The sequence below is a fragment of the Bison bison genome, unplaced genomic scaffold, assembly GCF_000754665.1.
Source record: "Bison bison bison isolate TAMUID 2011002044 unplaced genomic scaffold, Bison_UMD1.0 scf7180017864495, whole genome shotgun sequence".
NCBI lineage: Eukaryota > Metazoa > Chordata > Mammalia > Artiodactyla > Bovidae > Bison > Bison bison.
Window position 1 is genome coordinate 375939 of NW_011495054.1, and position 16024 is coordinate 391962.

Here is a 16024-nt window from a genome sequence, read left to right on the forward strand (position 1 = left end):
CAGTGTCAGACTTTATTTTTGGGGGGCTCCAAAATCACTGCAGATGGTGACTGCAGCCATGAAATTAAAAGACACTTACTCCTTGGAAGGAAAGTTATGACCAACTTAGATAGCATATTCAAAAGCAGAGACATTACTTTGCCAACAAAGGTCCGTCTAGTCAAGGCTATGGTTTTTGCAGTGGTCATGTATAGATGTGAAAGTTGGACTGTGAAGAAAGCTGAGCACCGAAGAATTGATGCTTTTGAACTGCGGTGTTGGAGAAGACTCTTGAGAGTCCCTTCGACTGCAAGGAGATCCAACCAGTCCGTTCTAAAGGAGATCAGTGCTAGGTGTTCTTTGGAAGGACTGATGCTAAAGCTGAAACTCCAGTACTTTGGCCACCTCATGCGAAGGGTTGACTCATTGGAAAAGACTCTGATGCTGGGAGGGATTGGGGGCAGGAGGAGAAGGGGACGACAGAGGATGAGATGGCTGGATGGCATCACCGACTCGATGGATGTGAGTCTGAGTGAACTCCGGGTGTTGGTGATGGACAGGGAGGCCTGGCGTGCTGTGGTTCATGGGGTCGCAAAGAGTCGGACACGACTGAGCGACTGAACTGAACTGAAAGATGAGTGAATGGAGACAGAGGATGACAAAAAATATCTATGAGCAAAATATCTGAAAGCATACCAAAATTCTAAAAGAGACTTTTTAAATTTTATTTTGTTCATAAGTCATGTAATTCTGTGGAAGTTGAAGAGGGATGATCTGAGAAGAAAAAAATATATATCATAATAGGATCATCTCCAGCCTTTTTTATTTTTAATGCACTCATTCTTGTCATGCTTTGAACTCGCACTTATCCTGACCACAACTTCAGATTTTAATACCTGCAAATTTAAATGAAAGAAAAAAAAAAAAAAAAACTCCTTGTTCAATCACCATTCATGAATTCTTCTAGCTTTGGGGAGGAGTCTAGCTTCAGAGTACAAGGTTGCTTGTGGTAAGAAAGGTCTTTAAAATTTCCACACAAACACTGAAGCAAACTTATTATTGAGTTCCCTCCATGTACCTCTTAGGCACTCAGCTAAGTGTGAGGATTTTTTTATTTTAAGTTTCCATTAGCTATTTTGCTTTGATGTTTTCACTTCTTTGCCACTGTAATCAAGCCTTCTTAAGTGACATTTCCCAGCTACTTGTGGCATCATACTAACATTTATCAAGCACCAAGGAAACCAGGGCAGTTGTGAATGAGTACTAATGGAGAAGGCACAAAAAATATGAATCTAACTAAAACATGAATACTGAAGGAGAACTGGATTTGCTCATTTCTGGCTGGATGAGGGAGATACGGAAAAAAAAAAGTGGGGAAGGGAGGGTCTTAAGAAAGGAGAGATGAGCAGAGAATGAGGAAATAATTAGACCATGGACACACATAATTATTGAGGAACAGAAAGAATAGCAGAATTCAGGAAGAAAAGAGTACTTTACAAAATATCCTTAAATGTACTGAAGCTTTTTCGGTGTGTGTGTATTTAACATGGCGAGATGATTTAGAAAACTTGCTCTGAGTTCATCTTTATTCAGCAGCTAAAGCTACTGAGTTTTAGTTTTATGAGCTTTCTTCACTCTGCTTAATGTTCACCTCTTTGGTACTCAACCCCTTCCCTCCACACACAACACACAGTTGCTCAGAATTATCTCTCTTGTTGCTTGATATTCAGCTCACACTTCTTTTCTCAGACTTTTGGAAGTTACCACTCAGACAGATGCAAATGTGGTATTATGCTTGCCAAAGTACTGAGCAGTAGAGAGACTTCTTTTACACCTTGCATGTTTTGAGTTTTTGGTTTTGCTCTTTCAATCTTTGCTAAATAGTAAATGCGGAGATTGTTATTGTTGAGATAAACACAAGGGCATTTGCATTACTGAACTGGCTGTTTCTACTCCTAAAGAGATTCTTTACAATTTGCTTATCAGCAAAGGAATTGCCTTGATTTCCTTTTGATGATGTTTCCCAGCTGATATTCTAGAACTAGCACAGAAGCAATTCATACCCTCCTGAAATGGCTCTTGCCCAGTAATCCTGCTCGATCTGTACATGTTAGGCTTTAATTACAGGACACGGTTAAGAGGATGGATGGAGAGGAAAGCAAAAAATACCCACTGGCCCTGATGTCAAATCAGCCTGACTCCCTCAACAGAGACTCGCAGGAATGCATTTTTATTGTAACTGTTCTTTACCCCTAGTTGTCAGCCACAAAGAATAAAACACTTAATTAAAAAAAAAAACAAGAAACAATCTTTAGTAATTTAAACTGAACACAAATAGAACTCTGTTAATAATGGTTCACAAAATTGTGGGAAACCTTAAGTACCATAGACCCATTAAAAACATCTCAGAACACATTTGTGTCTTTTTTGATTTGTCATTATGAACTATTATCTTTTTCTAAAAAATGGGTGCTGTGTGCTGATCTCAAGATAGCTATAAAGGGTTATATGAGTCTGTTAAGTGTTAAGTGTGTTAAAAGAAGTTTACCTATGAAAGGAGGAAAAACAGTGCTGAAACAAGTGAATATTCTTCCAAGATTTGTGAAGATCATTGCTGCTTAACTTGGGTCCACTTGCCCATCGTGCAGCAAAGTCAATCTTCTCACAACTGGTTTTGGTGAAGAAAAGTACAGTGTTTATTGCAGGATGTCAAGCAAGAAGGATGAGCAGCTCACACTCAAAAAGACCCAACTTCCTGCTGGATTTCTGGGAAGAGTTTTTTAAGGCAGCCTTAGAGGTGAGGGTTGCAGGGTGCCTGAGCAACTCCTGGACATTCTTCTGTTTTGTTAGTGGTGAAATAACAGGGTCATGTTTCAGGAATCTCAGTCGTTAACCTTCTGGTTCAAACTGGTCTGGGGCCTATGTGCCTGTGGTCAGACAGTAGTCACTGTCCTCCACTAGAGCAATTCAAAGGTATGCAGGAGACTGTTATCTGTGTCCCTTCAGGAGGAACTAGAAGTCCTATGACTCTGCTGTTCTTATCATTAACTGCTTGTGTCTGTTATCTGGAACTCTGGGAAGGTCTCCAAGACTAAAGACATTTTTTTTCTGTGAACAAGAAACAGGTGACATGGAGGGGCTTTTGTACCTGGAAAGGTCCCAGAGGGTCCTACTCAGTTTCATTTTCATGTTTATATATTTGAGGGATTCTAATTTTTGGTTTAACTTTTTTGATATAGTTATCATTTCAGTTTAATCTTATATAGTCTTTAGCTACTTGATGTTTTTAAAAAATCAAAGATATCACTTGAAAACTTATGTATTGGCTAATGATTTCCTGAGAGATGCCAAGAATTTAAAAGGAGGAAAAATATTTTTGACTAGTAAAGTTGTCCAGATATTACTACCAAAATTAGTGTTCTCTTTCTAACTGTAATGCTTCCATATATGCTGATTAAAATGAAATTATTTGGCTTATTGGGAGGTAGAAAACAGTAGTTAAATATAATAAATGGATTTTTCCTTTTTGTATTTAATTAAGTTTAAGTAGTTAATTCTGGGTAAAGGCATTGCCTTGAAAAAAAATCTGGTTTATAAATGTGAACTTGAATTTATCAGGGGACAAGGATGAATTATTAGTAAAAGCTTTATGAAAAGCTCCCATTCCCTTTGCAGCTTTCAGCTGCCTAGCACATTTTTTCCTTTCTAATGAACGTCAAAAGACAGTTTTTAATTATAAAAATAGAGCCTTGTTTACAATTTCATTTTGTGCCTTGCAATTCAAAGTGTAGTCCATAAACCAGCAGTACTGCCTGGGAGTTTGTTAGAAATACAGAGTCTCTGGTCCCAGACCTACTGTCATTCAGAATCTACTTTTTAACAGGATACCAGGTAATAGATGCACAGCAGAGTTTGAGAATTACTGGTCCAGAATTACTGGACAGTGACAGCCTTAAGAATAGTTAATTGCTAAACTTCCCTTTATTTTCAGGGACCTCTGTAAGCATCCAATTAATGTAGCATTAATTGGGTCATTTCAAAGCATATGTCTTCCCCAATAAATAATTTATGGTTCAAAAGAATTTGTGAGAGCGCCTTGGAATTTGAGAGACTTTGTAAGGAAGTGTTGAAATATGGATTGACTCCCTATTTGTGAGAAATGGTGTGTATGTGTGTGTGTTAGTCACTCAGTCGTGTTCGACTGTGTGTGTGTGTGTATGTGTGTGTGTGTGTGTGAATCGCTCAGTCATGTTTGATTCTTTATAACCTGACAGGATCCTCTGTCCATGGAATTCTCCAGGCAAGAGTACTAGGCTTCCCTGGTGCCTCGGGCTGTAAACAATCCACCTGCAATGCAGGAGACCTGGATTCAATCCCCAGATTAAGAAGATCCCCTGGAGGAGGGCATGGCAACCCTCTCCAGTATTCTTGCCTGGAAAATTCCCATGGAGAATCTCCCGAGAGGAGCCTGGCGGGCTACAGTCCATGGGGTCACAAAGAGTCAGACACAACTGAGTAATTAAGCACACAAGAATCCTGGAGTGGGTAGCCATTCCCTTCTCCAGGGCATCTTCCTGACCCAGGGATTGAACCCTGGTCTCCCTCATTGCAGGCAGATTCTTTATCATCTGAGCCACCAGGGAAGCCCAAGAAGTACAGTAGTTTGGATTAAAATGAAAAGCACCTTATATATAACCTGGCATTACCAACTGTGCTGTTCACATTCCTGAATATTATATTTTTGTTACACTTTAAACAGTGTGCTTTATCTGAGTAGACAGTAGGTAGTTATTTTTGAATTCTTAGTAGAATTTTGCAGATAACTTTTTACCATGTGATTGATCCCAGTAAAAGAACATAATTTGGGTATCTCCTTTATTCTTTCAACAACTACTTGTCAAATGCCTGTTATATAACAGGAAATAACAGAGGAGAAACAATAAAAATATAAACAAACATACATATAAAATAATTTCAGATAAGTTCAAGGGCTGTGATGTAAAGGAAAGCATAGTGATAGTCAATGAGAAGAAGAAAAAGTACTTTAGATAAGGGTGTTCCGGGAGGGGCTGTTTGAAGTGGTGACATTTGAGCAGAGATCTTCAAGTCCAGAAGGAACCAGCCCAGTCAAGCTGTGAGGTATGAAAAGAAGCCAGTGTGGCTGAGGTGTGGCAAAAAGGAGCAGAGAATGATGTGGAATACAGTCAGGCAATTAAGGAAAGGCAGATCACATAAAATTTAACCTTAAGACATTTGACTAATAGTTGTTATAATATGACCTCTCTTTCTTTAACCAATGACTGGTATCTGAGGTTTTTAAAACTTACTCTTTAAGCCCTTTACCTTCCATTCTAGTTCTTTAGGGCAACTTTTTACCTTGTTCACTTCTGCTGTGACTGTGGCCAATATACATCATTTAAAAAATTCTTAATCACGAGAAAGAAGAAATCTTTCCAGGAGTAGGTAGCAAACTCAGGACTGGAGACATAAGGAAACATGTGAAGCTTTGTAGTGGAAGACATTGGAAATAACAGAAACTGGCATAGGAAATAGTGCCTTTCCTACCCAAAGATAGCCTCTTAAATACATAGTTGTCTGTTTTCTAAAACAGTTAGGTGCTAGCTAAATAGATGAGTGGCTTTATTTCATTAGTCAGTTTTGCTTCCCATATCCTAGTTGTTTAAAAATCCATATTCATATATAATAACTCAGTTTTCCCTATCTATATTAAATTTACTGTAGGTACTCAATAGCTAGATGCAGTAAGCTAAATGTGGTTTGAAATGTTCATTCTTTTTAAACTTTGAGGTGTAAATACTTGGGCATTTTCCAAGGTTTTAGAATGTATATATAGTAATGAAATGTAACATATTTTAACCATGGAGACAGTATAAATGTCACCCATTCTACAGAAAAATAAACTGAGGTACAGAGGTTAAATGGCTGGCCTAAGATGCTGTATTGTCAAAGTAACACACACGTATAAAATCTGGTCATTTGCCAGTATATCATACCAGGGCATTCTAGGAGATCTGAATCAATTAGAACCTGAAGATTATGTATTAGCTGTTGCCTACTCTAATCATATTATATCCATTCCTCCCATTTTTAATACTAGAACAATGATTCTTAACTCTGGAAGTGCAGTGTATTACTCAGAATGGGTGCAGGTGAGGTCTTTTGACATTTTAAATCATTTAAAAAGAGGACATGACATTTTAAAAATATTTATATATTTGATTGCACCACTCAGGATCCTCGATATTAGTTGAGGCATGCGAGATCTTTAGATGAGGGATGTGAACTGTTAATTGTGGCATAGAATCTTATCCCTCCTATATTGTGCAGTGAAAGTCGCTCAGTCGTGTCTGACTCTTTGCGACTCCAAGGCCTATCCATGGAATTCTCCAGGCCACAATACTGAAGTGGGTAGCCTTTTGTTTCTCCAAGGGATCTTCCCAATGCAGGGATCGAACCCAGGTCTCCCACATTGCAGGCTGATTCTTTATCAGCTGAGCCACCAGAGAAGCCCAAGAATACTGGAGTGGGTAGCCTATCCCTTCTCCAGTGGATCTTCCTCACCCAGGAATTGAACCAAGGTCTCCTGCATTGCAGGCGAATTTTTACCCACTGAGCTATCAGGGAAGCCAAAGATGGGCACAGTAAAGGACAGAAACGGTATGGACCTAACAGAAGCAGAAGGTATTAAGAAGAGGTGGCAAAAATACACAGAAGGGCTATACAAAAAAGATCATAATGACCCAGATAATCATGATGGTGTGATCACTCACCGAGAGCCAGATATCCTGGAGTCTGAAGTCAAGTGGGCCTTAGGAAGCATCACTACAAACAAAGCTGGTGGAGGTGATGGAATTCCAACTGAGCTATTTCAAGTCCTAAAAGATGATGCTGGTAAAGTGCTGCACTCAATATGCCAGCAAATTTGGAAAACTCAGCAGTGGCCACAGGACTGGAAAAAGTCGGTTTTCATTCCAATCCCAAAGAAAGGCAATGCCAAAGAATGTTCAAACTATCGCACAATTAGACTCATCTCACACGCTAGCTCAAAATTCTCCAACTCAGGCTTCAACAGTACGTGAACCATGAACTTCCAGATGTTTAAGCTGGATTTAGAAAAGGCAGAGGAATCAAAGATCAAATTGCCAACATCCATTGGATCATAGTAAAAAGCAAGAGAGTTCCAGAAAAACATCTACTGCTTTACTGACTACACCAAAGCCTTTGACTCTGTGGATCACAACAAACTGGAAAATTCTTCAAGAGATGGGAATACCAGACCACCTTACCTGCCTCCTGAGAAATCTGTATGCAGCTCAAGAAGCAACAGTTAGAACCAGACATGGAACAACGGACTGGTTCCAAATTGGTAAAGGAGTACATCAAAACTGTATATTGTCACACTGTTTATTTAACTTATATGCAGAGTATGTCATGCAAAATCCTGGGCTGGATGAAGCACAAGCTGGAATCAAGATTGCCAGGAGAAATATCAATAACCTCAGATACGCAGATGACATCACCCTGTGCCATAAGCAGAAAGTGAAGAGGAACTAAAGAGCCTTTTGATGAAAGTCAAAGAGGAGAGTGAAAAAGAAAACTCAACATTCAAAAAATGAAGATATGGCATCCAGTCCCATCGCTTCATGGCACATAGATGGGGAAACCATGGAAACAGTGACAGACTTTATTTTCTTGGGCTCCAAAATCACTGTAGGTGGTGACTGCAGCTATGAAATTAAAAGATGCTTGCTCCTTGGAAGAAAAGTTATGACCAACCTAGACAGCATATTAAAACGCAGAGATATTACTTTGCTGACAAAGGTCCATCTAGTCAAAGCTATTGTTTTTCCTGTAGTCATGTATGGATGTGAGAGGTGGACTATAAAGAAAGCTGAGCACCGAAGAATTGATACTTTTGAACTGTGGTGTTGGAGAAGACTCTTGAGAATCCCTTGGACTGCAAGGTGATCAAACCAATCAATCCTAAAGGAATTCAGTCCTGAATATTCATTGGAAGGACGGATGCTGAGGCTGAAGCTCCAATATTTTGGCCATCTGATACGAAGAACTGACTCACTGGAAAAGATCCTGATGCTGGGAAAGATTGAAGGAGGGAGGAGAAGGGGACGACAGAGGATGAGATGGTTGGATGGCATCACCGACTTGATGGATATGAGTTTGAGCAAGCTGTGGGAGTTGGTGATGGACATGGAAGCCTGGTGTGCTGCAATCCATGGGGTTGCAAATAGTCAGACACGACTTGAGTGACTGAACTGAACTGAATTGAGAGTCTTAGCCACAGGATCACCAGGGATGTCCTAAAATGGCATGGAATTTTTATATTTGTCAAAATTGGGCTAAGATTTTCTTAAAAATTGACAAACTGGACTAAAAATTGAAGGACTGAACAGATTTATTCACATTATTGGCAATTCTTTTATATCCTAGAAAGTGTTTTCTTTCTACATCATTGAAATACATTTAAGGAATAATTTATTGAGAAGCCTTGTTTCAGTCAGGGCTTCCTTGGTGGATCATGAGATGGAAAAGCATCTGTCTGCAATTCCAGAGACCTGGGTTGAAACCCTGGGTCGGGAAGATCCCCTGGAGAAGGAAATGGCAACCCACTCCAGTATTCTTGCCTGGAAAAATTACATGGATGGAGTACTGGTAGGCTACAGTCCATGGGGTCGCAAAAAGTCAGACAGAACTGAGTGTCTTCACTTTCTTTCTTCCTTCTTTCTTTCTTTCATCCTGTCTTTCATCCTTTCTTTCTTTCTTTCTTTACACCTAAGTAGAGCTAAATTTATTTAGCGGTTCACTAATTCCCCTCTTCTCTGGTCCATGAGATTGGAAGCAAGATTTATGTAGGAGGAGATTGAATTTACTATAAGTATCATTTGCTTGTGTGGTTTGTCTCTCCTTCTACATTTTAAATACATAAAGGATAAAACTTTTCCTTTGGATATTAAATTCAGTTGCTTTTATACTTTTTCTACTACTCAAAATTAATTTAACAATTTGAAGCTATCCCAGGTCAGTTGTTAGAAGACTGTTTACTTTTTAAAGGCATTTTAGTACTGCTATTTGTTTGCTTATATATTATCTATAATAGATGTAGGTTCATATATTTTTGAAAACAGCAGTTCCTGTGAGAGAGAATTGCTGAAACAGTGTAAGGCAACTTTCAACGGGATTAAACTGCTCCAACATGTATCCTGTCAGCATATATGGATGCTTGCCCTTCTGCCAGTGGCAAAGCAAAATTAAAAATGACTAAGAATGCTGAGTTATTCTTTCAACATTAGAAATTAGGCAAGAGTTAAAGTTTTAAATACTTTCTTGTTTATTAAGGCATCTCTGAAAGTCCCAAGACAGGATTACCTCCTGTACAGAAGATTTTGGAATACTTAGGCTTCCCTTGTCTTGAATTGGCACGTTACTATTTGCTGAACAGAAATTCTCAATGATGACTTTTTTTTTTTAAAGCACGAAGTGAAAAGAAAGTTTTAGACAGAGGGGCTTGATCTTCTGGTTTGGTAAAGAAAGTCAAAAAGATTAAATGGCTAGTATTCAGGAATATTGTCGGCTAAATGGAATCCTTTATAATTTATCCAGTCATTAATTTCTGAAATCTTTTATATAGCGATTTAACTGAAAACTATACCATAGTGGTTGAGAGAATGAGCTTGAGATTGAACAGTCTAGATTTAAATCCCAGCTCTACATTATACTAGCTCTGTGAAGCTGGGTCTCAGATTTTTATCTGTAAACTGACATCTATAATGGTAAGTCTTTCATAGTATTGTGTTAAAGTTTAAATGAGGTAATATATAATGCCTGGTACATAGTGAACTTTGAATAAATGTCAGTATGGTCATGACAGTGTTGATTACATTTAACTAGGCCCTACTAATGAAAGCAGCTTTTACTTCTTTCTTTCCTTAGTGCCTATAATAATCTAAAATAAATGCTTGTTGATTTTCTCTTTTATATTTGTTCTAAGCTCAGTTCATTTGTCAAAAGCAATAATGGAAATAAAAGATTGAAGTCCTGTAAACCAATATAAGTGAAATTTTTGCCTTGTTGATGGAAGGCAGGCCTAAGGAATGGATTCTAAATTACTTAATGCAAAGATGCCATGTATTATGACTGTCCATGTGGAAAAAATACAGTATAACGGGATTAAATTTTTGTTTAATATGTAATATAAATTTTATTTCACCTAAAAAAATAATAAATGCTAATTTCAACTCCCAGGGATGTTTCTCAATGTTTAAATGATGTATTACCAGATGCCAGTTTCTTTAAGACACCCATTAAAAATAGGCTCTTGAACAAGTAAGTTGAGAGTGCTGACAACTCTTAAATTATTGACATTTGGGTACCAGGTAGTTCAATAAAATTATAAATTTTCAAAATGAAGGTCAAGATCATTTTGAAGTAAAGCAGCCTGGAGAAATAGTAATTCAAAAATACTTGGAGGAGTGATGGTTATCGTTTAACAAAAAAAAAATTTGCCATAATATTCCTTAAAATCATAAACAACTTAGTGTATTTGGTATCTGGGATAATTCAGCATATTTTGGTCAAATGCAGTGTATCAACCAGTTTGCTCGGCACTGGTGATAGAAATATGATCCCTTGTTCTAGCAGTGTAGGGTCCAAATGGAGAAAGATTTACCTAAGACAACCTAAATCTGTGTTTATACCATTTATGTAAATGTTCACAGTGCCCGTCTGTGGAAACATAAAGGAAAAAACCCACCTCAGCCTGGAGGAGAACCAGAAAAGTTTCTCTGATGAGGTACTGTATAAGCAGATTGTTGAAGAAATTCTAGATATCTCGGAAAATAAGAGTTTGCCAACAAATGCTTCTTGATATCCCAGGGAAGTAGTATGAGGTAGCTGGGTGTCCAGGGTGAGGCCATGAAGTTACTAAGGACAGAGTTCAGGAGCAGACAAGGAGCAGATCACAGAGGGATTTTATTTGCCATCTACTTACAAGGAGCTTGGATTTTACATCCTATACATGGTGTGATTAAAGGGTTTTAAGCTGGAGAGTGGTGTGGTGAGTTTTTACTTTCAGGTTGATAATGTTGGCAGTAGTGTTGGGAATGGATTCCATTCATAAACAGCTTTACAGAGGTGTTTTTGTTTTTTTTTTTTTAATCAAGTGGTATATAGAGAACTGATAGGGTTCATTCACTCTGAATTTCAAGTAAATCACTCAAGTATGAAGAAATTGCTTTAAATACTTGAACAGGAAAGTACTTGTAATCACTTATATCTTGTGGAATTTATACATTTGAGGTTTTTCATTCAGAGTAGCATTGTTGAAAGATCAAATAAATGCAAAGAGTTTTAGGAAACAGATTTTAGGTCAAGATTTTACACTTAATCAAGTATGTGTGCTCTAATTACCATATTTATTTATGTTTTTTAAGTTGTTTGGTAGAAACTAATGGAGTAATTGTAAATTTTTTCTTGTAGTTCAAAAAATAATATTTCCCTACCAAATGCTTTGAATTACGAAGTTATATTTTTGAATGGGAAAGGATTATCCACTCAAAATCCAGCTAGTTTCTCTAGCTACCTGGAAAAAAAATACATTTTGACTATTCGTTTGGTAAACTGTTTGAACTCTTAGTCCAAAAATTGATTAAATAGGCGGTCTTAGTCTGCCTAGGCTGCTATAACAAAGGACTACAGACTAGGTGCTTTAAATAATAAAAATTTATTTTCTCACAGTTTTAGAATGTGGGAAGTCCAGGAACAATGTGCCAGCATTAAGTTTTCTGGTGACGTCTCTCTTCCTGTTCACCTTCTGGAGTTGTACCCATACGGCCTTTCCTCCTTACGTGTGTGAGGTATGTGTTGTGCAAAGAGATTTTTCTTCTCTTCCTCTTCTCCTAAGGTCACCAATCCTAACAGATATTCCCTATCCTTATGATTTCATTTAATCTAAATTACTCCCCAAAGGCTCTATCTTCAAATATAGTCACAGAGAACATTCAGTTCAGTTCAGTTACTCAGTCATGTCCAAGTCTTTATGACCCCATGAACTGCAGCATACCAGGCTTCCCTGTACATCACCAACTCCTGGAGTTTGGTCAAACTCATGACCATGGTGATGCCATCCAATCATCTCATCCTCATCCCTTCTTCTGCCTTCAGTCTTTCCCAGCATCAGGATCTTTTCCAATGAATCAGTTTTTCACATCAGGTGACCAAAGTATTGGAGTTTCAGCTTCAGCATCAGTCCTTCCAATGAATATTCAGGACTGATTTCCTCTAAGATTGACTGGTTTGATCTTCTTGCAGTCCAAGGGACTCTCAAGAGTCTTCTTCAACACCACAGTTCAAAAGCATCAATTCTTCAGCACTCAGCTCTCTTTATGGTCCAACTCTCACATCCATACATGACTACTGGAAAAACCATAGCTTTGACTAGACAGACCTTTGTTGGCAAAGTAATGTCTCTGCTTTTTAATATGCTGTCTAGATTAGTCATAACTTTTCTTCTAAGGAGTAAGCATCTTTTAATTTCATGGCCGCAATCAACATCCACAGTGATTTTTGGAGGCCCCCCCCCAAATTAAAGTCTGTCACTGTTTCCACTGTTTCCCCGTCTATGAGCCATGAAATGATGGGACTGGATGCCATGATCTTAGTTTTTTGCATGTTGAGTTTTAAGCCAGTTTTTTCACTGTCTTCTTTGAACTTTCATCAAGAGGCTCTTTAATTCCTCTTCACTTTCTGCCATAAGGGTGGTATCATCTACATATCTAAGGTTATTGATATTTCTCCTGGCAATCTTGATCCCAGCTTGTGCTTCATCCAGCCTGCCATTTCACATGATGTACTCTTCATGTAAGATAAATAAGCAGGGTGACAATATACAGCCTTGCTGCTGCTGCTGCTGCTGCTGCTGCTGCTAAGTCGCTTCAGTCGTGTCCGATTCTTAGCGATCCCATGGACTGCAGCCTACCAGGATCCTCTGTCCATGGGATTTTCCAGGCAAGAGTACTGGAGTGGGGCGCCATTGCCTTCTCCATACAGCCTTGACGTACTCTTTTCCCAATTTGGAACTAATCTCTTGTTCCATGTCCAGTTCTAACTGTTGTTCCTTGAGCTGCATAAAGATTTCTCAGGAGCAGGTAAAGTGGTCTGGTATTCCCATCTCTTGAAGAATTTTCCACAGTTTGTTGTGATCCACACAGTCAAAGGCTTTGGTGTAGTCAGTAAAGCAGAAGTAGATATTTTCCTGGAATTCTCTTGCTTTTTCTATGATCCAACGCATGTTGGCAATTTGATCTCTGGTTCCTCTGCCTTTTCTAAATCCAGCTTAAACATCTGGAAGTTCATGGTTCAAGTACTACTGAAGCCTGGCTTGGAGAATTTTGAGCATTACTTTGCTAGTGTGTGAGATGAGCGCAATTGTGTGGTAGTTTGAACATTCTTTGGCATTACCCTTCTTTGGGATTGGAATGAAAACTGACCTTTTCCAGTCCTGTGGCCACTGCTGAGTTTCAAAATATGAATTTTGAGGGGTATATAATTCAATGCATAGCAGAGGCTAAGTAGGCCTTTTTCCATAAAAGTAAATATAAATTTAAGTATACGTTCTAGGTTGCTTAAGTCATGTCCAACTCTTTGTGACCCTGTGGACTGTAGCTCACCAGGCTCCTCTGTCCATGGGAGATTCTCCAGGCAAGATTAGTGGAGTGGGTTACCATACCCTCATGCAGAGGATCTTCCCAACCCAAGGACTGAACCTGTGTCTTCTGAGGCTCCTGCATTGCAGGCAAATCCTTTACCACTGAGCCACTGGGAAAGCCCCAAATTTAAGTATACACAATTTAATTTTGATGTTTTAGGATCCCTAAGTCTAGGTTTTTAAGGTCCCTAAAGCTTTCTGGGCAACAAAGTGGAGACAGGAAAGAAATTGTCCTAACAAACAAACGAGAAAAGAACGTGCTAATAGCTGTGGCATTTTAGAAAAATTGCATGCCAGATAATCCTTCATTAGCTCTAAGAAGGTTTATTTTCAGAGCACTTATTGCTGCATGTTCTTTTATCTCCAGTGCCTGGCATTGTAATCCTGTAGCAGAGAGTCGAAAGTTATCAATATAGGACTCTTGCAGTACCTTCATCAATGGCAGGTAAAATTCACAGTCTAAAAGTGTTTTTATCTTTAGCTTTTCTTTTATTTGAATTTGGAACAATTAAAGTGAAGATTGCTGAGAATTTCAGTTATATTGAACTCAGGACATTTTCTGTATGTGTGTGTATTTGAATAAGATTTTAAAACCAATCAACATGCCATAATCATACACATTTTTTTAAGTTTTGTTGATTTACAATGCTTGCTAATTTCTACTATACAGAAAAGTGATTCAGTTATACATATATATACATTTTTAAAAAATATTCTTTTCCATTATGGTTTATCATAGATACTGAGTCTAGCTGTTTATGCTATATAGTCAGTCAGTTCAGTCACAGTTGTGTCTGACTCTTGGCAACCCCATGGACTGCAGCACATGAGGCTTCCCCATCCATCACCAACTCCCACAGCTTACTCAAACTCATGTCCACCGAGTCAGTGATGCCATCCAACTGTCTCATCCTCATCCCTTCTCCTGCCTTCAGTCTTTCCCAGCATCAAGGTCTATTCCAATGAGTCAATTCTTCACATTGGTGGCCAAAGTATTGGAGCTTCAGTTTCAGCATCAGTCCTTCCAGTGAATATTCAGGACTTATTTCCTTTAGGATTGACTGGTTTGATCTCCTTGCAGTCCAAGGGACTCAAGAGTCTTCTCCAACACCACAGTTTAAAAGCATCAGTTCTTCAGCACTCACCTTTCTTTATAGTCCAACTCTCACATCCATACATGACTACTGGGAAAACCATACCTTTGACTAGGTGGACCTTTGTTGGCAAAGTAAATCACATCTCTGCGTTTTAATATGCTGTCTAGATTGGTCATAGCTTTTCTTCCAAGGAGCAAGGATCTTTTAATTTCATGGCTGCAGTCACCATCTGCAGTAATTTTGGAGCCCAAGAAAATAAAGTCTGTCACTGTTTCCATGGTTTCCCCATCTATTTGCCATGAAGTGATGGGACTGGATGCCATGCTCTTTGTTTTTTGAATGTTGAGTTTTAAGCCATCTTTTTGACTTTCATCAAGAAGCTCTTTAGTTCCTTTTCAATTTCTGCCATTAAGTATGATGTCCTCTGCATATCTGAGATAATTGATATTTCTCCCATCAGTCTTGATTCCAGCTTGTGCTTTATCCAGCCCAGTATTTTGCATGATGTATTTTGCATATAAGTTAAATAAGCAGGGTAACAATATATAGCCTTGACGTACTCCTTAGGACCTTGTTTATCTATTACACATGTAATACCTTACATCTGCTAGTCCCAACCTCTCACTCCATCCCTCCCCTAACTCCCTCCCCCTTGACAACCACAGATCTGTTCTCTATGTCCATGAATCTGTTTCTGTTTCTTAGGTTCATTTGTTTCATATTTTAGAATCCACATAAAGTGATATCATACATAATCATAGACTTTTAGAGTTGAATGAAACTTAGATTATCTGAGTTAGCCCCAAGACCAGGGAACTGAGGCTTTGAGAAATTAAGTAACTTAATTAATGCTAAAAAGCCATTTGGGGACCAATATGGGATTAGGACCAAAGACTTCTGTCTTTCACTCAGAATTCTTTCCACTGAATCAGGATGCTTGCAATCCACATGGCAAGTTTCTGATCATTAATTCAATTGAGACCATAATGACACCAATCCATTGCTGCTAAACTATTTAGAAACTACTTGAACCATGCTAGATCCATTCCAAATCTAAAATTCTGATTATAAAGAGAATGTAAAAAATATACAGGTTAACTTAGCAATTACCAGTCATTTGGTTCATTTTATTGCTGTACTGCACATATTTTCTTTTTTCAAAATAAATTTCCAAGGACAGAAAAACAGGGAACTTTATATATATATA

At 38.3% G+C, this 16024-nt stretch overlaps 1 protein-coding gene across 6 annotated transcripts in view; it reads left to right on the top strand.

Annotated features, from left to right (window-relative positions):
• TAOK3 (TAO kinase 3) overlaps positions 1 to 16024 on the top strand; it is a 180420-nt gene that overhangs the window by 59638 nt on the left and 104758 nt on the right. For 3 of the 6 annotated variants that reach the window (XM_010828533.1, XM_010828532.1, XM_010828527.1), the window contains exons 1-2: positions 8730 to 10807; positions 11752 to 11870. The exons of 1 other annotated variant lie outside the window; for it this stretch is intronic. The gene's annotated coding sequence lies outside the window, so the exon portion shown is untranslated. Of the gene's footprint in view, positions 1 to 8729; positions 10808 to 11751; positions 11871 to 14087; positions 14166 to 16024 lie in introns of those variants that run through there. 2 more of the 6 variants (XM_010828528.1, XM_010828529.1) reach the window with 2 other exon arrangements.